This window comes from Dermacentor silvarum, chromosome 9, assembly GCF_013339745.2.
Source record: "Dermacentor silvarum isolate Dsil-2018 chromosome 9, BIME_Dsil_1.4, whole genome shotgun sequence".
NCBI lineage: Eukaryota > Metazoa > Arthropoda > Arachnida > Ixodida > Ixodidae > Dermacentor > Dermacentor silvarum.
The window spans coordinates 70,913,931-70,936,274 of NC_051162.1; the positions used below are offsets into that span (position 1 = coordinate 70,913,931).

The following is a 22,344-nucleotide window of genomic DNA, read 5'->3' on the forward strand; positions in this document are numbered from 1 at the left end:
CAGAAGCAGCAATTGAAGTGGGAAGTAAGGCACCAAGGCAACCAGTAGGTAAGCTCACCCAAGAAACAAAGGACCTAATAAAGAAGCGACAAAACATGAAAATGTCCAACTCAAGAGATCAGATAGAATTCGCCGAGCTGTCAAAACTGATCAACAAGAAGAAAGTAAGGGATATTCGAAATTATAATGTGGGGAAGATTTAGGAAGCTGTAAAATATGGACGCAGCATTAAATCAGTAAGAAGAAAGCTCGGCAGAGGACAAGGCAAGATGTATGCACTGACAGATAAGCATGGTAATATCATCAGCAATTTCGATGGCATAGTAAAAGCAGCGGAAGAATTCTATCCTGACCTGTACAGTGCCCAAAACAGCCAAACTACTTTCATACGAAATAGTGATGAACCGGATACAGAGGCTACTTCTATAACTAGCGATGAAGTTAGAAGGGCCGTGAAAGACATGTCCAAGGAAAAGCTGCTGGAGAAGATGGAATAACATTATATTTATTCAAAGATGGAGAAGCTATCATGCTTCAAAAGCTTGCGGCCCTTTATACGCAATGCCTCACAACTTCAAGTATACCAGATAGCTGGAAGAACGCCAACATTATACTAATCCATAAGAACAGAGACGTTAAAGAATTGAAGAATTATATACCCACGAGCTTGCTTTCAGTATTGTATGAAATATTCACCAAGATAATTTCCAATAGAATCAGGGCAACACTTGACTTCAGACAATCAGGAGAAAAGGCTGGCTTCAGGAAGGGATATTCTAGGATGGATCATATCCATGTCATCAATCTGGTAATCGAGGAATCTGCGGAGTACAATCAGCCTCTCTATATGGCTTTCATAGATTATGAAAAGGCATTTAATTCAGTAGAGATACCAGCAGTCATAGAGACATTGCGTAATCAAGGAGTACAGGAGGCATACGTGAATATCTTAGCAAACATCTACAAGGATTCCACAGCTACCTTGGTTCTCCACAAGAAAGTAGAGAGTTACCTATCAAGAAAGGGGTCAGGCAAGGAGACACAATCTCTCCAATGCTATTCACTGCATGCCTAGAAGAAGTATTCAAGCTCTTAGACTGGGAAAGCTTAGAAGTGAGGATCAACGGTGAATATCCCAGTAACCTCCGATTTGCTGATGACATTGTCCTATTCAGCAACAATGGAGACGAATTACAGCAAATGATTGAGGACCTTAACGGAGAAAGTGTAAGAGTGGGGTTGAAGATTATTATGCAGAAGATAAAGATAATGTTCAATAGCCTTGCAAGGGAACCAGAATTCAGGATCGCCAGTCAGCCTCTAGAGCCTCTAAAGGAGTACGTTTATCTAGGTAAATTACTCACAGCGGACCCTGATCACGAGAAAGAAATTTCCGAAAGAATAAAATTGGGTTGGAGTGCATACGGCAGGCATTGCCAAATCCTGACTGGGAGCTTACCACTGTCGTTGAAAACAAAAGTGTAGAATCATTGCATTCTACCGGTGCTAACATATGGGGCAGAAACTTGGAGGTTAACAAAGAAGCTAGAGAACAAGTTAAGGGCCGCACAAAGAGCGATGGAATGAAAAATCTTAGGACTAACGTTAAGAGACAGGAAGAGAGCGGTGTGGATCAGAGAACAAACGGGGATAGCCGATATTCTAGTTGACATTAAGCGGAAGAAATGGATCTGGGCAGGCCAAGTAATGCGTAGCATGGATAACCGGTGGACCATTAGGGTTACAAAATGGATACCAAGAGAAGGGAAGCGCAGTCGAGGTCAGCTGAAAACCAGATGGGATGATGAAGTTAGGAAATATGCAGGCGCAAGTTGGAATACGCTAGCGCAAGACAGGGGTAATCGGAGATCGCAGGGAGAGGCCTTCGTCCTGCAGTGGACATAAAATAGGCTGATGATGATGATGATGACTGTTTGGCTATCGATTGTCTATCGCAAGACTTTGGCCACGTATTTGGGTTAGGCTATGCACTACCAAGTCATCCCCAGCATTTCCCGGAATTTATTGATTATTGATCGACTATTGACTAGCTATTGATTGGCTATCAATTCCCTATCGATGACTGACTAAGTTTAAGTAGTCCCTACCGTTCTTAGCTAGACTTATCCAGGCTCAGCTTCGCTAGTTCACAGGTGTATGTGCCATTGTCCTTGGATCATTTTTGCACTGTTGTCACATTTTTGGATTCAGCAGACACATTACGCCCGGCTGAAACAGCTCCGCTATTAAAAATGACAACTTCATCTGTTTTACTATTTTCTTTGATAATACATACAGTCAAGAGAGTGGTGTGGATCAGAGAACAAACGGGGATAACCAATATTCTAGTTGACATTAAGCAGAGAAAATGGAGCTGGGCAGGCCGTGTAATGTGTAGGATGGATAACCGATGGACCATTAGAGCTACAGAATGGATACCAAGAGAAGGGAAGCGCAGTCGAGGCCGGCAGAAAACTAGGTGGGTTGATGAAGTTAGGAAATTCGCGGGCGCAAATTGGAATCAGGTAGCGCAAGACAGGGTTAATTGAAGATCGCAAGGAGAGGCCTTCGTCCTGCAGTGGACCTAAATATAGGCTGATGATGATGGTGACAGTCATCTTGCACGTGTTGCTTCAGCTTGGCACAGAATGCATTGAACCATCAATGCATAACGGTCGCCTGTGCTGGAAGCCCTACTTAGGGCCTTTAATGAGCGGGCCCGAGTCTCGCACGGGCCTGTGGTTTCATGCCCAAGTCCGACCCGGGCCCACGGCCTCAAGCCCGAGCCTGGCCCGGGCCCGACCCGAGCCCGCCGACAAACACTTCGGACGGCCCGGCCTTTCTGGTTGGCCCGGGCCCGTGCAGTGCTCTACTGTGATTATTCACTTTTGGTAACTGGTCAAATATGGCATTGCATTTGAATATATCGCCCAAGTAATCTGCACCTCTTTGAGTAATCCAGCTCAATGTTTAAAAGTTTAAAAGCTCAATGTCAGGCGTTTGGTGCGTTGCGACACCACGTACCACGCTCACGCGCTTATCCGTGGTGGCTTAGCCGTGTCCGGGAAAAAGGGGATCCTGGGGGTTGAGCCAATGCTGAGTGCTTGCACCTTGATGGCCCCTTTGCAGAGGCAACACACCTCGTTGACCTCGGCTTCACGTAGACGGCACCCCCGGACTTACCCACCTGGGGGAAATCGGTAGTTGCCTTTTCCTATTCTTCTCTTCAATCTTCGTCTTTCTCTCTCACTTTTTATCTGTCCTGTTTTCGCTTTGTTTTACTTCGAATTTCCCAGGCAGCAAGGGTTAACCTTGTGTGGGTAGGCAACCTTGGGTATACCATATTTGGTTATAGTAGCTACGTACAGCTGGCGTATGAATTTCCTTTGGGTCTCGTAGCGTCCCTATGTTGGGCTCGGTGGTGGGCGGCTGGCCTAGCTGCCGAAATCAAATAAGTCCTCTACGGCTAAAATGTCATTCCCCCCCTTCCATGGTCGTCCTCTTTCCAAAAGAGGGCGCACCGAAGAAACCTTTCAACTGTTCAGCCAGCGCAACGAAACGTCCCCCCGGCTACCATGTGATACATAGTCAAGATCCTGAAAAGACAGTAAGAACTATTTCACCTTTCACTGTGGCCAAATGTCTCACCGATACACTAGGTGCTGGCTACAAAGTAATGAAAATTAGCAGTGAAGACCTTGTTCTGGAGGTTCGCCACACTCAACAGCATGAAACTATCGAATCTTGTAGCATTCTGTAATGTGCCAATCACTTCTAGCTAGCATCGATCACTGAACACAACTAAAGGAGCTATCTCTGATGAAGATCTCTTAAACCTAAGCGAGGAAGAGCTCCTGGAGGGCTGTAAAGAACACAACGTGATTGAAGTGCAAAGGATAATGATCACGCGGGACAACCAGGATATTCCAACTAAACATTTGATCCTCACATTTGCGTAAAGTGAGCTACCGCAAACCCTAGAAACAGAACACAAAAGAATTCGAGTCAGACATTACATCCCAAATCGAAGATGTTTCAAATGTCAGCGATATGGCCATGGTTCGCAAAGCTGCCGAGGCCGACTAACTTGTGCGAAATGTGGGGAACACGAACACCCATCCGACAACTACAGTGGCACGCTGCAGTGTCCCAACTGTGACGGTGGACACGCAGCATACTCTCGAACTTGTCCTACATGGAAAAGAAAAGACATATACATAATCACACTGAAAATCAAGCAGAACTTCTAGCTTCAGAAATCGCAGAAACGTGTTTCTTTTTTCCATTCCTTAGGGTATGCTGATGCGGCGTAAGGGGGCAACGTCGCAGCAGACTCCGGCATCGGCCAGACCCACAAAGAGTGTGACTGCGGCCGGTGCCACCCGCCCCCAGGCGACAACAGGCAGCGCTCCTGCGCTGTCTCTGAAAGAGGGCCCATCGACCTCTGGGTTGGTGGCCTCCAAGGCACTGCTTTTCGAAGAGAGGCTTACGCCGAAACTACCCCGCTCAAGTGAGCGAAAGTCCAGTGGCTCCCAGGAGTTGATGGAGACAACTCCAAGACAGACGGCGCAGCTAGCGCCTCGGGAGCGGCGCAATTCTCGCGAACGCTCCAAGACAAACAAACCACGGATTACGGGGCCTGGAAAGGCCTCGTAAGCCAAGTTGAATCGTCTTAACACACAGCACGTTAACACAGACAATATAGATACACAAATATTACATTGGAACGTCAGAGGTCTTTCCGACAACGTCGATGAGGTCAACGAAGTATTACATCAATTTAAACCAAAGCTGCTGTGTGAACAAGAGACACATCTGAAACCCACAAACACAGACTTCCTTCGCCAATACACCATCTTTCGAAAAGACCTTGATGAGGCAATCGTCTCGTCCGGTGGTGTAGCAATAGTAGCAGATAAGTCTGTAGCTCCTTTAGGCACTGTCAGGCTCGCAATTCTTTTCAGCAACTGTATGTTCCATTTACATACCCCCAAATCATCATCTCGTGAAAACAGACTTCTACAACCTTATTAATCAGCTTCCCGAGCTCTACATACTCTTGGAAGATTTTAACGCCCAAAAATGATGTGGGGAGACTCACGATGCGACGCGAGAGGCCGATTCATAGAAAACGTTTTAGTAAACTCGTGTGCATGCCTCTTCAATAAGAAGGAGCCAACGTATTTAATTCTTCCCCACAATTTTATTCATTGATAGACCTGTCGATTGGTCTCCTTCCCTATTTTCCTACTTAGAATAGAATGTGATCAAAAACCCATTCGGAAGTGACCACTTTCCATTACGTCTAAGCTTAATGAAACAAGATCACTCCCCTCCTCATGTCCCTAGATGGAAAGTAGCCTCTGCTGATTGGAAAATTTGTAAGGAATCGACTTTTCTATCACGAGATTTTATCAGCGAATTTATTATAGATGACGCGTATTTTACCGCTTTTATAATTGACGCTCCAGAGAAATGCATTCCACAAACTAGTTATTGCTCGTACAAACGACGAATTCCTTGGTGAAATGAAAACTGCAAGGCGGCGCACAACAAAACAAAATAAAGCATGGGGCATACTGCGTAGGTCGCCAACTGCTGAATATCCCCCTGATCGAGTTCAAACACATAAAATCTCGGGGAAGGCGGACGCGACGGCAAGCTAGGAGAACGAGCTGGGAGAGCTTTCTTTCAAGGTTAAATTCCTACACACAGGAGGCGAAAGCTTGGAATCGGATTAGGAGGCTTAATGGGCAGCAAACCCATCCATTACCCCTGGTCGACGATCGAGGGAACACCTTGCAAGATCAGGCAGACACCCTTGGTGAGCACTTTGAGAGCGTATCCAGCTCCAATAATTATTCTAAGTCGTTCGTTAAGTATAAAGAAATAGCGGAATTTTGAGTTTGGATGCGCTGACATATAACCGCTAATTAAGCTACCGCACCGGCTTTTTTTATGCATGCGCTGAAAAATTTTGACACGGCTTACGGGATGTATATTAGTATCTCGAATGACTAAATGATGTTTTCGGAGCCCAAGGTATGACCTCATTAAAAGGCCCCTTACCAATTGTACCGCATTCTCTTAGGCAAGGAAGATGTGAACATGAACGGAATGTTGCGGTACGTTTCTTTTGTGGTAGAACACTCCATCTAGAACTGATAATATGAAGCCGGATCCACAGACATTGTTCTAAAAATTATAACACAATGAACACTCATTGTGAGTGAAATAGGGGTAATATTTATTGTGGTGCTTCGTATAAAACAAGGATCCGATTGTGTAGGCGGAATTTCGATACACTAGTAAGCAAGGCAGCACTAAAAATTACTGCTATAAGTTTTTTTTTGTAGTACTTATTAGCGTACAACTACACAAAACGCGCACCACACGGGTGTTAGCGCTCCACAAAACCGCAAGCATCCAAAAATTTAATGCTAGATGAAAGGTTAGTCAATGAACTGCTCTTCTGATTTTCTTCCTTGTGATCTTTTTTCTTCTGATTTGTATCCGTTGGTTGCAGTACCTCTTTCACACAAGCCCCGTTCCGGCATTTCTGGAAAGGACAAAAAGCTGATTTGTGTCAGCTATTATTTTACTTGAACATATTGGCCGGCTACCTCATTAATGAGCCGAGTCATTTGTCATTTAATTTATTCATACCATGGCATGAATTTTTTTCTGATTGCTGTGGTGCTATTATTCGAGTATGCCAATAACTAAGAGCATCATTTTTCAAGCCAGCAGGATTGTTCTTTTCGGAATCAAATTGTGAGCATTATTAAAAGATGGCAGCTCACATGACTATGTCAAGTAGCGCTGCTCGAGGCCGAATGTTAGGTAAATTATTACCAAAGTGAACCTTGTGCACATGCGTGAGGCTTGCGGTTTTTCGAGCAGGTAATAAAAATAATAAGAATCGAAAGTGCAGTTAAATTTTCCTAAATTCTCGTGGCTTTGTTGTTTTCTTACTTCTTAGCGCCGAAAACATTTTTTTTCAGCAAACGCCTGAACTTCACTTGTTTAACTTACCCATTTCTATGTGGGTATGGTTGATGTAGCTTCAACTAAGGATTCCGCTAGGCGCGAAATATATACGTTTTTGTGCAAGGAGGATTGCAATTTATATGTTCACAGGAACTCATCACTGCTTTTTTTTTTCTAATGTGTGCGTCGCGTAGGTACACGTGGCTTACAGCACTGCACTGGCTGGGCTAGTTAAGAACATATTGCTGCTATTACGGGACACTGGCTCGGGCTTTCATTGGGCTCGTAATCAGCCTGGCTTTGACATTTGTAAGAAGAGTCTGTTCACAAACATTTGCCACCCTTGCAGAACTTTGGAGCTGTGCTAGACAACAGCCACCGACGTGTGGCGCCGTGGCGGATCACACCGTTTTCGATGCACGCGGCATGCCGCACCTTTTTTTTATCCAGCGGCCGTGGCATGACAAACGTAGCAATAACAAAATTTCACTTGCTTTGTGCTTGGGCTAAAAAATTTTGCGAGAGAGATGGGACGTCAGGTGAAAGAAATTATTACCTTTGTGGGAACTCGGTCGTTGCAGGGTGTGCCGTCCTTTTCCTTAAGGACAACTGAAGACGAGAGGTCAGTTTAGCAAAAAAAGCAGTATCCGTAGGTTTGTTGCGTAAAATGTGGAAGGAACAAATCAAAAGCCACCAGCATTTAAAATTAGCAGCATTTAGCTCCAGATACTCTATAACATTCCTTTAGAATAAACGTAAAACAACTACAAACACTATTGTAAAGGTGTAGCACAGAAGATTAGTCACCGCCTTCGGCATAGCTTTCTTTGTTTTTATTTTCGTTTTTTACGGAATAATTCATAAAAAGTGCATCGTGTTGGGGGAAAATCGAACAGTTACAGATAAGCAGCTTGGCGAATTGTTCTTTCGTTAAGAAAAAAGCGTCATTTCGCGCACAATATACTACGGAGAAAACTCGATATGACAGAGCGCGCCATACAACTATCCGATTTAGTTGATCGCGCTGAAATATATAATCGCATACTAAATGCAGAAAAAGTCATTTTTGCAAATATGTTGTTCGCACAACAACGACAAAGGCAAATGGCAATGTTAGCCTGACACTCGCTTTCAATTACAAGGAATCAGTCTCACCATCTTATAGTGAAATGGATGGGGAAATAACCAACGAAGTATCCGTCGCCCGCATTTCGAAAGCCTTTCTAATTTTTTCGGAGTGCTGACTTGTATCTTCGTTGCATGTTCGCATGCTTGCCGCTGACCAAACCAATCAAGTTTAACAGGTCATTCGGTTATGGCTCTTGGTGGCAGTAGTGTCCTTCATGAAGTGTAGCAGGTCCTGAAGCATGGTCCCAAGTTTTTCACGTATTCAAGACTTGATATTACGGCTTATTGAGACAGCAGCTGCCGAGAAAAACTCATAGATATGATTTGTTACACTTAACGCGGAGTTGAAAGCCCACCCAAGAAAGTCAGGCTGTGCAAGACGATACATCTGCGGCCAGTTGTGACTGAGCTCAGAGGCGCGAACCTTAAGCAACCTCAATCGGACCAGAAGGGTGTGTTTTTGTTCTACCCAAGTAGCTGTACAAAAAGAGGCCACTCCAGTGACAGAAGGACATTTGAAACAGCTGAAGGAATCGCACCCTCGAGGGCGAAGAACGAAGCATCAAAATACGGCATGCAGCTGGAATAACCTATTCGAATGGTCTGCTGGGTGTGTTCCCCCGCAGAGGCAGCAGTTTTCAGATTGCGCAGAGCATTCACTTGAGGGATGACCATCTCCACAGGTGTGGCAGCGTAAGCTCGACTTTGCACCTCCTGCGCTGTGCCCGAATCTCCAACAATTCTGACATTGGATTGGACGTGACGCGAGTGCTTCTACACGGAACACAAGAGGCCACACTTTGATTTCGGACGGACATGACGTGCCCACAAACGTGGCAATTACTGACTCAGTCGGAATCCTCTCATTATTTACAAGGCGATTGCGACGATAAATAGCAATGACACCTGCTGCGGAGTGCTTGTCCAGGGTTTCAGTTGAAATTAAGTGGGAGTCTACGCCCCGTACGAGACCTTTGGTGCACGCAAGGTGAGGCGGGATAAAAGTTCTCACCGGGATGGAAGCGAAGAAAGTGCACTTCAGTAGATCTTCAACACAGGTCTGGTCCGGTCACCGACACAATATACCTCCGCGTCCGAACGCTCACACGTCAGTGATGGTCTGGAAGTGGTTGTACATGTTCCTTATGGACAGCTTCTGGGTTCGTTATCCTGATGAAACCTCCATTGGTAGGCACGAGCGCAGCAGGAATGGTGCTTACGCCACTGAGAAAAACATTAATTCTAAGGTAATTGATTAGATGGCAGGGATTCTGGCCAGGCGGGTCACGCCTGGCCAGAAGAATTGGTCGACATCAGCCCAAGATGGCTGATGTAAGGAATGTAAATAAATTAGGGATTAAATCAAGGTAGTTAGAAACCTGAAACCACCCGATACACAGCCAAAATACCACTGCAGGACAACGAAGCTTGGAGAGGCACCGGAACGCTGCAGGAACGCAGGTACAGCCGGCTGTTCTATTTCTTTCTCGGGAGAAGATACCAGAGAGGCGCCAACAGCAAGAATGTCTTCTTCTTCTCTTGATGGCTTCTGGAATCTCGAGCAGCCCGGTCGTCATCTTTGTCGGCGCCAAGGCGCACTTGTGCACGAATACTGACACGGCATTACCCTCCCTCCAGAGCGAGCATCATCCCGATGCTGATCAAATCGTGGTGGATAGACTCGTAGTGGATAGCTTGTCGGTGTCCACTTCTCTCGGAATGACATGGCTTCATGCGCACTACGTGCACTGCCTCAGGCACCTGTTGACGGCGTTTCGAGCAGCATGAACCGTCACCAACAACCTCGTAGGTCCCGTCGCTAATACGGCGCAGAAGCTCGTATGGTCCGAAGTACCGGCGTAGACGTTTCTCCGAGAGCCCTCGGCGTCGGACGGGAGATCAAATCCAGACTCGTTTCCCGGGTGTATAAGCGGCAAATTGGCGGCGGGGATTGTAGCTTCGTGCGTCGCGTTCTTGCTGACTAGTTATCCTGACGCGGGCGAGCTGTCGTACTTCCTCGGCGCGTTCAGTGAAATCTGCGGCATCTGCATCTAAACCATTGCAGTCATGAGGCCGCATAGCGTCAAGCATTGTAGTGACTTCTCGACCATGGACCAGAGTGAATGGCGTCATTTTCGTTGTTTCTTGGCGTGCCGTATTTGATGGGAATGTGACGCATGGTAAGATTGTGTCCCAGTTCTTGTGCTCCACATCGACATACATGCAAAGCATGTCTGCGGTAGCAATGTTGAGGCGCTCGGTAAGTCCATTTGTTTGTGGATGATAGGCCATCGTCTTCCATGTGTTGTGCCACTCAGCGTGAGCACAATGCGCAGAAGCTCAGCTGTGAATGCGGTTCCTTTGCCGGTTATGATGATCGCTGGAGCACCGTGTCTGAGGACAATGTTCTCGATAAAGAATTGTCCTGCTTCAGCAGCCGTGCCGCTCGGAATTGCCTTGGTTTCCGCATATCGGGTGAGATAGTCCGTCGCGACTACGACCCATCTGTTGCCACTGTCAGATATTGGAAAGGGGCCCAGGAGGTCTATTCCAATTTGAGCAAACGGTGTTTCCGGTACCGGAACGGGGTGTAATACCCCAGGGGGTTTAGTCGGTGGTGCTTTGCGTCGCTGACACTCCAGGCATGTCCTCACGTAGTGCGTCACCTCTTTCTTTCTCAGCACGTTCTCTGTAAGTGCTGAGGGCCTTGCACCATGTCAAAGCCAAATGTCTGCTCATCTGCAGTGGTGCATATCATTTCTTCATATCATTTGTTCCCAGTACAAAATTTTCATGGGTGCACTATTGCGTCTCCCAGTTACAATTTCAGATAATATTCAACAGTATGCATTGCAATGTTTCAACATGCATTCATGAGTATATTACAAAGTGTGCCGTGCATAGCTACTCTGTACAAGTATTTATACGAGTACACATAATCTGATTCCTTCATCGCCTGTAGTTTGTAAGTCATGAAGCAAAAAAAATTTTTCAGCCTGCATTGAAAGATTATGATTCCACACAATCTTGCTAGTTTGGTCATTCTTTTTTATTTGCCACCAAATTGTTGTGTATGTGGGATGTTTATATACAGTTGTCCGGACTATAGTACAGAACATTACATGATCAACATTGTGCTCACTATAAAATAAGCTTCTCTGGTGCACCACTGCTAAAATGATAGATGTACTGAGCGAACGTTTGTGTGGTTTCCTGAGTTATACATTTGACAAGCCATTGTGAGCATAGTGCTTGTGTTTGGTAAATATAGGCCCATTACATTATCAACATTGTGCTCACTTAAAACAAGCTTCTCTGGTGCACCAGTGTTAAAATGATAAATTTACTAAGCGAACGTGTGTGTGCTTTCCTGAGTTATACATTTGACAAGCTATTGTAAGCACAGTGCTTGTGTTTGGTATATACAGGCCCTTGTTCCCTTCACTTTGCGGAATTATCTGGTTCTCAGATAATGTTTAGTATTAGAGAACATAAGTAAACGCTAGCATTATGAAGCACAAATTTTAGGTACGAGTACCGTTTTTCAGCGCCGAACTCTAAATTGATTTTGGGAAATTTAGAAGCAGAAACTTTTATTCATCTTAACTCATTTGTTTCGTGCCTTTATGAAGTCTACGTATGGTAAGCATTCATTAGTCATTTCCCAAATATATCTTTAAACTTCGTGTTTTCCAAAGCCTCATTAACAAACTGCATGAAAGCGGGATGCTAGGATAAAACAAGCATCATGCCGTCATTATTTACTATTTCCCATGACACATCTGCCTGTGCCAAGGAAAACATTTACCATCGAAGTTTCAGCTTTTGTCATAAAATTTGAAGTGTTGGAGATTTAAGCAATAAATCTAATTATAAATTCACACACCCTGGAAATATATACATATATAGAGCGTATCATTTTATGGCATTTTAAAGCACATCACCTTAAGCAGGATTATTATAAGAGACGGACATTACTCGCATGAGGAATCCAAACACTAATTGAACTGATCAACAAAAATTACTAATTACCTTCTTAGTTAATAATTGTATAGCACATATTGCAATTTACAAATTTTAGCCGGTGAGCTTCCAAGACTTGCGGCGAGCTTGGAATCGATTTGCAGGATTTTCAGGAAGTGAACTTCCCGTTCCTCTTCATAGCTATACAGTATGTTAGAATAAATGAAATAAATAAATTTCAAACTCATGGCAGTGGAAATTTAAAAGCCGCCAATTTAGTACTAAAACATTCTAATCGTACACAAAGCCAAGAGTACCGCTATAAACCGAGGCATTATTCTGGTATGCAAAAGATTATTTACACAACACACTGCCATGCATGCCAGACAGCACCACACCACAGGGATGTGTACAGGTAACATTACACTCATGTGGCGTGCACACCAGACACCTCTGGCGTGAAAATTATCTTGGTGTGCACACCAGATGGCACCAGACCATTCTTGTGTACTCACCAGAACAAACCAGGCCACTCTGGTGTGAACATCATAACACACCAGACGGCGCTGGTGCTTACACAAAAAACACCACAATACACCAAACTGGTCAGGTAAATTTTTGAACTGGGCAGCGACGGCAGCTGGCCAGAAATGTCATCAAGCTCTGACCCACCGCAATGTCCGCACCTTAAAGCATCTAAACAGGCGCAAAAAATATGAACATAGCCAAAGCATCATAGCACGTGAAATTCGGGCTACTTGCAGGCGCACAATGCGCGCACCAACGAGACGCGAGCCACGCTGTCCGAATTTGAGAGCAGCTGTCTCAAAAAGCAAAACGAACAACAATGTGACGTGATATTTGATAAAGGAAAATGTTTCTCCTTTCATGCCGTCTCTCAGCTCACGCATGGGCAGAGACGACGGAGCCCTCGGGGACGAAGCTCAGCTGACCTGTCCTTGGACCCAGGCAGCATGACAGCACTGGGCCAAGCATGGTCCAATGCTCGCAGAAATTGGTACGAATTTTCGCCCAATCCTGGCATCACGGCAAAGTGCAACCCAATCCAAGGTCCACCCACTGTTCGAGCCAAGATTGGCCGTACAGTTTGCCATTGTAGAATCCAATGTAGTTCAAGCATAGAGCCAGTGCACAGCCATCCCGTATCCAGTCTTTCAAGAACATCCAGTGCTCAGCCATTCTGTACGCAACGTGTTCCAAGAATATCCAGTGCTCAGCCATTCTGTATTCAACGTGTTTCAAGAATACCCAGTGCTCAGCCATTCTGTATCCAACGTGTTTCAAGAATACCCAGTGCTTAGCCATTTTGTATCCAATGAGTTTCAAGAATCTCCAGTGCTCAGCCATTTTGCATCCAGTGTGTTTCAAGCATAGCCTGTACTCAGCCATTCTGTTGCTTGTACGCTAGCTTACTGCCTATACAATTAGTAGCGAAGAAAACGTGATGGAAATAAGTGTGGGAAGGAAACTTCCTGCAGACACACTCAAAGCATAAACAAAAATATAATTTATTTAGTATACTATTTACAATACACTTCTTGAACTGATGCAGGCATCAGTAGGGGTGCTCAGCTCCAGGGGCAGCAGCAGGAGGAGGGGCAGGGGCGGCAGGGGCTGCAGCAGGGGAAGGAGCAGGGGCAGCAGCAGCCGGACAGGAGGGGCCGACGGTGGACTTGCCAGGGACCTGAGGGCAAGGGTAGGGCAGGGAGAGCGCAGCAGTGGGCAGGCAATGATTCGTGCCCCGAAGGGACGGATCATCGGGCTGCTCTGCTGCAAACGTTTCTGCGAAACGCCTCTTTCTGCCACCACCGCTGTCCACAGACCCTGGCAACCACTTAATGAAGTCCTGTGCTTGTGTCAGGTCGCCCCCCCCCCCCTTTCGCACAGATGACATCTGCACACAAACATGCAAAGACCACAATTAGTCCATACACCGTAAAGATCACCCACAATAGAGCAGGCAAACACATTCAACAAAAGAAAACCTTCAAGAGACTTACTCAAATAAGTTGCTTAAGTCTTTAGCACACACTTTATCTGACAGAATTTGCAACCGCAGCCAACCTTATTGAATGGAGGTTCACAGCATGCTCAGCGGCGAAATTCAGGATACGCAAAGTAATGCTGTGGATAATTCAACGCTATCGCCTTCTCCGCCATGAAAATTCTTGATCCATTTACAGGATCAAGAATTTCTTGTTTTTCCACCCTGAGATAGCGTTAACATCATCAGTGATGATCACACCATGTCTTTACTAACCGAGACATATTCAACTGTCTCACCCGCTGATGCTAAACGTGTAAGCTGCCTGGTGTGATGCAATTCATCGGCATGCTCGTCAAGCAATTCACCTAAGCTGCCATTGGTGCTAGTGCAGAGCACACTTTCTCAATTTCTGCAAGGGCAGTGGTGACTGAGTATGTGACTTTCATAGTAAAAAATGAAATCAGCCAACAGGGACGCCCAAATTTCTTCGCTGTAGAAGTTGACAATTTATATGAAAGACACGATTTTGGCAAGGACAACCTCTTGTTATGCAAGCCATTTCGCTGTAGAGGAGTTCAGCTGTATACACAATACTTCAACAATGCAAAAGGATGACTGAGGAAGCTTTACCTGTGACTATCCGGCATAACTTCAAATTGATGAATGCCCTCTTCCCCTTCCTGCTATGAAGGCTGTAAAGCACTTGGACGGGGTGTGCCATTACAGCCTTCATGGCATACGATGCCACCTCGCGCAGTGACTTCCCTCCTATTTGCAGGAGGTGCTTGCGCTGCAAAAGACAAAAATTGCCAGAGATGTGGAAATGAGCATTGTATGCGGCAATGTTTTCAAGTTGAAAAATCTACCCAATACTACCAGAATATAATTTATTGCCAAATGAAGTGAATTTTAGCTGAGTGCAAAGCAAACCATTTTTGCTGGAAGAGGGTTGTGACGCAATGCCCTTTAATTGTAAATGTGCTCTACAACACCTTAGCGTTACTGGAAGAAACACAAACACGAAGTGCATCAGGTCTTGTCTGTGTTGTGCATTTCATGTTTGTGTTCGTGTTTGTGCACAGTAACTATGTTTCATAGTAACTACCTCTCCAAACTTTCACTATCATTTGTAAGCGCACTAACTCTACTCCCATGCAAATTCCCAATGCATAATTAGTGGATCTGACATTAGAGTGCAGGAAAGCCAGATCTACATACGTGTGGCACAAAACAGCTTAAAGGCATACCGACATGATATTTTCGGACTTTCACATTTTGTGTTAAAGCGACCGACAACCAGTTTTTAAAGACGTAGTTTTGTGGTAACCAAAAGTTAACCCACAGCAATGTTTGCACCTCTAGCTTCGGAAATTGTGAAAGCAGCCTATCATTCTGCTTTCACAGGAGTGAGTGCAACTGCAGTTAACTACCTACATTTTGGCCTTTTCAACCACTTTTGAAAATATAATGCTGGTACAATAAGTTTGCATTGTCGTACAGGCCTTCTTACATTTGTACAGCGTTTTCCCCCAAATACACACCTACATCATGGCTGCCTGGCCCCCGTTATCATTATTCTGTCGATAGATTTACCAAGCCAACTCATCAAAAACAAAGGCAGTGCCACTTTCACTACAAACGAAGGCTTAGCATATTGTAAGGTAAAAAAGTAACAGAAAAATGTGGACTGCATTTCAATACTAATAAGAATACCATGAAATCCATACAATAATAGAAAGCAATCTGATAGGCCTCTTATTCATGGTAAATAAGGAACAGTGTCCTGAAAGCGTAGGAAGACGTAGACACACCCCAAGTGCGGACTTTCAACTGGTAAGTTTATTGAATGAACGAGTTCATGAACAGTTGAACTGCACATACACCTGGAAGGCAGTGAACAATTTATGACATGCACTCGTGGTTAGATCAGGTGATAATAAACAATAATGAATTAACAAAAATAAAAACCATCGCGCTGCTCTGCTGTCAACGATTTGCGTGGTCTAAAAAGGAAATTTCTTCTAGGAAGACTATTGCAGGCTGACTAATGCAACCTGGTCCTGCTTTCTGTATTCTATAGGGCTCGCAAATTTCATGCGTCAATTGGTCTGTGAGGCGAAAATGAATCTCGGTCCGAGAGAATTCTGCAGTCAATGTTATGACATATCGGAGACAGTCAAGCACCTGCAAATCTCAATAAACAATGAATCATTTATTATTACAAACCCCTTTCAATGCAAAAATTTAGATTGCATTTGGTATAACTTGGGATGGCAACGTTCAAACTGGCCAAAAGGTGCAAGCCTCTTGGTGCACAGTTTTTAAAGTTAGATGTTTAACAAACTATGCAACCTTCTAAGGCAGGTTTACACCTGCAAGATATCAGCCATAAAATGACAAGAGTGCTGTTAATATTCGAGCCATTGCTAATTTTACAGATGTAAGCATTGCAAGCTAGGCGGGGGAAAATTATGCATAATAATATACAGCGAAGGCTTGATTACTTTCCTGTTTGTGCAACAATGGTGCTTGTCAACAATAATTGCAACATTTTCAACAGCTATACAGAGTGCATCATACATAAACTTTAATTTAAAGAAAAAGGGGGGAGGGGAGGCAAACGAACTGTGTTGGTCCTGACCACCGTGGTCTTAAAGGGACACTAAAGAGACAAGTACTTCTGCATCAGTAAATTACTTTTCAGTCTACAAAAACAAAGCAAAGTGCATGTTCTTTGGAGTTTGGTTGAAAAAGTGCTAATATTCATGATGCACGTCATCCAAGTAGCAAAGTAATGAGCCAACTTTTTATTTGTTCTAATTGTCAAGATGTTAATTTGGGAGATGAGCATCATAAGTGACACCAAAACAAACCGTTTCCAGCGAGGAACACATTGTGTGCTTATTTTTTCCGGCAATGAACCCCCCCCCCCACCGCACGAAATTTGAAAAAGGTCATGTGCATGGAATTGCGGGGCCCTGAAACTGTCTTAGTGGGTAATCAAGCTGGCCCTGTCATTGACAATAACATAAATATTATTTACACAATGCACCAACAGCTCCCCAATAGCTCCTCGGAACTGGTTTTGGCACGTAAAATCCCAGAAAGGACAGTTAACTTTCCCCGCTGAGACTGTTGGATGGCAAAGCAACATTTTGCACACGGGTGCATTGACGCATGGCAGTTTTCATACTTGCAGGCTTCTCTCCACGAGAAAAAAAAACATGATGTGGACCTTGCTAGAAGCATGTCACTCTAATATATCATACAACTTCCTGATCAACACCCTAACAGATAGATGACTAAATTAAAAGAGTTAGCTATAACTAATTAGGTGCCAAGGGCTAATAAATTACTGGCAATTTCTCAACTGGACTCTGAATGACATGCACTTGGTTTTATTTGTGTAAAATTATCTGTGTATTTTTAAAGCTTGTTACATAACAGCTGGGACACTATACCATCAGGGTTTTTTTTTTTTTTTTTGTTACGGAGGGTAGTGGTCACAGGTACAAGGATTAGGTACAACACAATGTCATTCCTACTTATCCAATGTTAGCTGTTGCAATAATACGAGAAAAAAGAACCGTATTAATGCGACACAATATTAGGTCAAAACAAAAGGAAAGCGTGGTACAGTAATTGGTACATTTAGCATATGAGCACTTAATACAGCCATGAGACAGTGAAAGGGCTGCAACAATACATTGCAGTTACGGCCCTCATAAACTCATAATCTTGAACTTAAACTGTTTGAATGAGGTGACAATACTACTCTTTTGATTTGCTTGGTATATACAAGTTCAAGGTACAAGTTCAACAGTCAGTTAAGACAGCCGAGCATAAGGTTAGCCGTGATATGTACGTCAAACTTCTACAGGGTGCTGAATAATTTCGCTGCACCTGTTCGAAAAAAGGTTTTGCACTCATCACTGCACTGTTCTTGCTCAAATTTGGCAGAACAATCACATTTTGGAGTCGCCTTCGTTGAGTATGACACTTACCACAGTTAATTGTCTGGTGTTTTTAGAAAAAAAAAAGTGAGAATCTGCCTTCACTTGTGGGGATGTGACCTGTTGCAACGAGAGCACCAGCTGCTTTCTGTCGCTGCCTCCTGGCAGCTGCAGAAAGCAGCTGGTCAGGGAGGTTTGCCACATGTTCTAGGAGCAGGCAACATGCGGCAAACTTCCCTGACCAGCTGCTTAACGAAACTTAACACCCATGAATTTTGTATATGTAATGAAAGTTCAGTCTCACGAAGAACAAAAATCGTCTGTGTGGAAACGCGACTGTCACGAATACGCAATTGGTGCAAAAGTTAGGTGCAGAACTATTACTACTGACGTAAACCACCTCATGACTTGCCGAGAAGCGTGTTGACTGGTGCACATTATCTCATAATTTCTGCCTAAGGAAGCTGGCATGACATCAGAATCGCCGCGCGTATAAGGAGCCATTCTGCGCCTAGTCTCCGCGTCTAGTACGGGGCACGCTGCAATTGAGAAGTTTTTTTCTATGCACCGAATACGTTTAGAGGTTTTGCTAAAGATCCACGTGTGCCACAAGCGCTCCGTTATTTACATGCGCCGTTTGATTCATGTGGTCGATCCACTGCATAAGGCTGGAGCTTTCTGTGCAAGCATGCGAAATCGGCGGTTTCATTAGAGCATGTATCCTTTTGCACGAGGTACAATTAAGCTCGTCTCCCATGGAGAGCAAAGCTAGCGGAAGGCGGTGAAAGTTTACGCTAAGTTGTGAACAACACGTGGCTGAAGCGAAGTGTTACAAGATCTCATATTGTGGCACTAACACGCACCACTCATACTGGACGAACAGGGAGCCATTAGGCCACGCCGAGCACTAAAGAAGTCTCTTAGATTATTTTTCAGGTACTTTAATGTTCGCATAGAATCCACATGGCTTTGTTTGGCGCCACCGCAGCAGTCACGTCGTAATTTCTCGCGAAAACGGCTAATTTATTTCCTGGCCGGCACGGTTGCGTGTAGACTCCGCTGCCCTAAACGACGCAGGAGATGAAGTGCTTGTGGCCGGGTAACACGCGCATAGATCCCCGACAGACCTCATTCAAGATCTAGAGTGTAGCTATATCGCGCAAGTCGTGCATGAAATCTACGCCCAGCGTCTTTCTGTGCATCAAAAAGTGGTCTAGTCAATGCCATTCCGGAGTATATAACGTACGCGCATGATTGAACTCATCTTAAGCGCACGTAGTACGCGACCAATCGGCCTAGCCACACGTGCGCTCGCTGCATATTTGGCACGCGCCATTAACTACGCAAATAGTCCCACACGACGTTGACCCGTAGATGAGAATGCACATAAGGTACAATCACGGCAAGAAAACTCTCGTATTAAAAAATGCATACTCACGCACACGTTGACTTCAGTCTCCTCGGTTACCACATTGCGCACAAGGCAAGGCTGTCGTCGATGGCGATGGCGATGGCGCAAATTCCGGGACGAAAGGAGAGAGAGGAAATCAAGGAACCGACGCTCTCTTTTTTTGAGTCACCTCTCGAATCGCCAGTGCAAAAGTACATTATTATTTCATTAATTACGGCGGATGATACGCAATAAAAACAAGCCTACCGGGAAGCGCGTTCAAGTCGCGTGGGTTGCACCAGAATCATTGAATGACAAAAACGAAAAAAATGTATATTAATGTTTGTATTAATTCGATCCGCAATCCGGCTTTCCGTGGCTGTAGAGTGTACTTGTGGCTGCTTCGCTACGGTTTGCAGGTGGTGTAGGTAAATCGAACGTAGCTTTGACACGTTCTATTCACCTGTATTAACAGCTCATTCATTTCAGCGGTGCAGCAATGGCGCCTTTGAACACCCTATGAGAAATCCGCCGTTCGTTACAAAATATACAGGAAAGGTGCAGGGCTGGTTCACGATTTTGCTGCGCCCTTTCTACGGTCGGTGCCGACTTTGCGCAGTCGTGCACGTACAGTGTCCTAGAATGTACACATATATTCTAATACACTGTGGTACAGGTGCGAAGCAGCAGCGCAGCAGACGACACAGCACACATGCACAAGCGCCGTTAAAACCCAGCTTACGGCTATCTGCCGTGTCTAGGCAAGCGCGGGTATATTAATGTCTCTGAAGCCAATTACACCAGCAGCTCAAGACCTATTTAACGCAAGCCGTGCACATTGGTCGGACAAAACACACACCTGCACCGGGTCTGCACTTCGGCATTCGTTTCGTGTGCCGCGCTTTTCGTGAATCGGTGCGCGAACTGGTTGACAGTGGTGCAGGCGAATCGAACGGGCCTTTAAAAGATCCGTTCGCTTCATGGAAGAACGAAAAAAAATGACGCAGTTTAGCTACTATCCCTACTCCGAATTAGCAGAGAGCTATTCGGAGTAGGGATAGTAGCTTTATCGGCTGCATAAATTTGGACACATTCACTTACTAACTGAATTAACAAGCGTGGTGTCAGCGCGCACAAGCACACATGAATAGATCACACTCGATGACCGCAGACAAACACTGTCAAAACGCTGGCAGCAAGCGCAGCTGCCGCAGTAAGCGAGCGAAGGTTCGTGCGGTTTATCGCTTCAAGGGAAAACTGAGCGGCCGAATGCACAGCATACAAAGGTCAGAGCCGTTTGGAGGTCGCGTGCAAGATACGGTGCGCGCGACAACACCGGCAGCCCGTACCGGCGCAAACATAATAAAGAACCAAGCGCAAAGCGCAAAGTACATGAACGCATTTGTTGGCAGAGTAGAAGCCGCCTCCCCCCCCCTCATCCTCTCGCTCATCATGCTCATCATCCACTCATCCCTCTCGCTCATCATGCCATCCAAGTGGAGGAAATGTCGAGTCGTAAGAAAGGAATACAACAAGATAATGAATGAGCTAGGACTCGCGCAGCTTGTTGGCCGTCCTTGTCCAACGACGAAGCTGCAAGCTTCACCTCTGCAGACAGTTCTCGTGTAGAGCGACTTTCGCCTCCGAAGCCAGCAGACAACCAGCAGACAATCGTGAAGTTCAATTTCCATGGATGACGGTGGTGAGCCTCCGTTCAAACGGTTGAACGAGCGTTCGAGAAGTGAAGCCTTTGTTGACGACGTCTGCAGACAAGAAGCTCCTTTTGTAGAATGCCAATCAGATAGTGCGGGTATGTCCTCATGTGAGCACAGCGACTGATAGCAGCTCAAGTGACAAAGGAGGTCCCCAAGGTAGCGATTCAAGTGATGACTCTGATGACTTTCTCGCTTCAGACAGCTTCACTGGGCCAGATGAGGGAATAGCCTTTACTTGTAGTCCAACGCTCTCTCATGTACTTTCCGAACAACTGTCTGCAAGTGAAGAGGTTGCTGTAATTGCTTCGAAACCTAATATGACGCATGCATGCATTAACGATGTCCTCGATTTCTGCCGGCGAAGAGGCATCTCTGACCTTCCAAAAGATGCTTGGACAGTTTTGAAAACTGAGCGCAAAGCTCAGGTGGAGCAAAATGGTTCATTTGTGCACTTTGGCTTTGCAGAAGGAATTCGTCAAGTGTTGCAGCCGGGGCAAGTAGTTCCAAGTGAACTGAAGCTACAAGGCAACATTGACGGAGTCCCTCTTTACAAAAGTAGCCAGCTTGCCTTTTGGTTCATTTTGCGCCGCATAAAAATGTGGAGGCATCACCGCCATTTATTGTCAGTGTGTACTGTGGTGCAGGGAAGACGCTATGTCTGCAGCATTACCTAGAGCCATATGTGCAAGAAGTCTCCGACCTAACCTCTGAGGGGTTAAGCATAGGAGATGTTCATGTTCGGGTGAGCATTGGAGCCATGGTTTGCGATGCTCCTGCAAGGAGCTACGTCAAATGTATTGTTGGCCACACTGGCTATTATGCGTGCGAGCGATGCAACCAAAAAGGGCAGCACATTGAAAACAGGGTGACATTTCTCAAAGTTCATGCAGCAGCCCGGACGAATGCATCATTTCGATCTGAAGAGAACAAGCACCACAATTCTGGTGTTTTCCAGTGATAAGTGCCCTGTTTGTGCTAGCTTAATATATTCTCAAAACTGACTCAAATATATTCTCAATTCATTTCTGTAATTGGCATGCTTTAAATAGAGCTTCTTTGTTTTAGAACAGAAACCAGCATAAAATCCAGGAGGACAGAAGCAAAATAAGTGACAGAACAAGAGTTAGACTTGGAGATATTAGTTTATCTTCGCAATGCCCAACACGGCATTTTTGACGCAGAAGAGTTCGGTAGCTC

At 45.1% G+C, this 22,344-nt stretch overlaps 2 long non-coding RNA genes across 2 annotated transcripts in view; both read right to left on the minus strand.

Annotated features, from left to right (window-relative positions):
* Window positions 1–6,491: 6,491 nt before the first annotated feature.
* LOC125940357 (uncharacterized) overlaps window positions 6,492–22,344 on the minus strand; it is a 102,740-nt gene continuing 86,887 nt past the window's right edge. The window contains exon 3 of the long non-coding RNA XR_007463578.1: window positions 6,492–6,559. This is a non-coding gene — a long non-coding RNA (uncharacterized LOC125940357). The remainder of the gene's footprint in view (window positions 6,560–22,344) is intronic.
* On the minus strand, window positions 13,595–14,955 carry LOC125940358 (uncharacterized). Its single transcript, XR_007463580.1, has 2 exons — window positions 14,720–14,955; window positions 13,595–13,996 (listed from the first exon to the last, which is right to left on the minus strand). It is a non-coding gene; the product is annotated as an uncharacterized LOC125940358 (long non-coding RNA).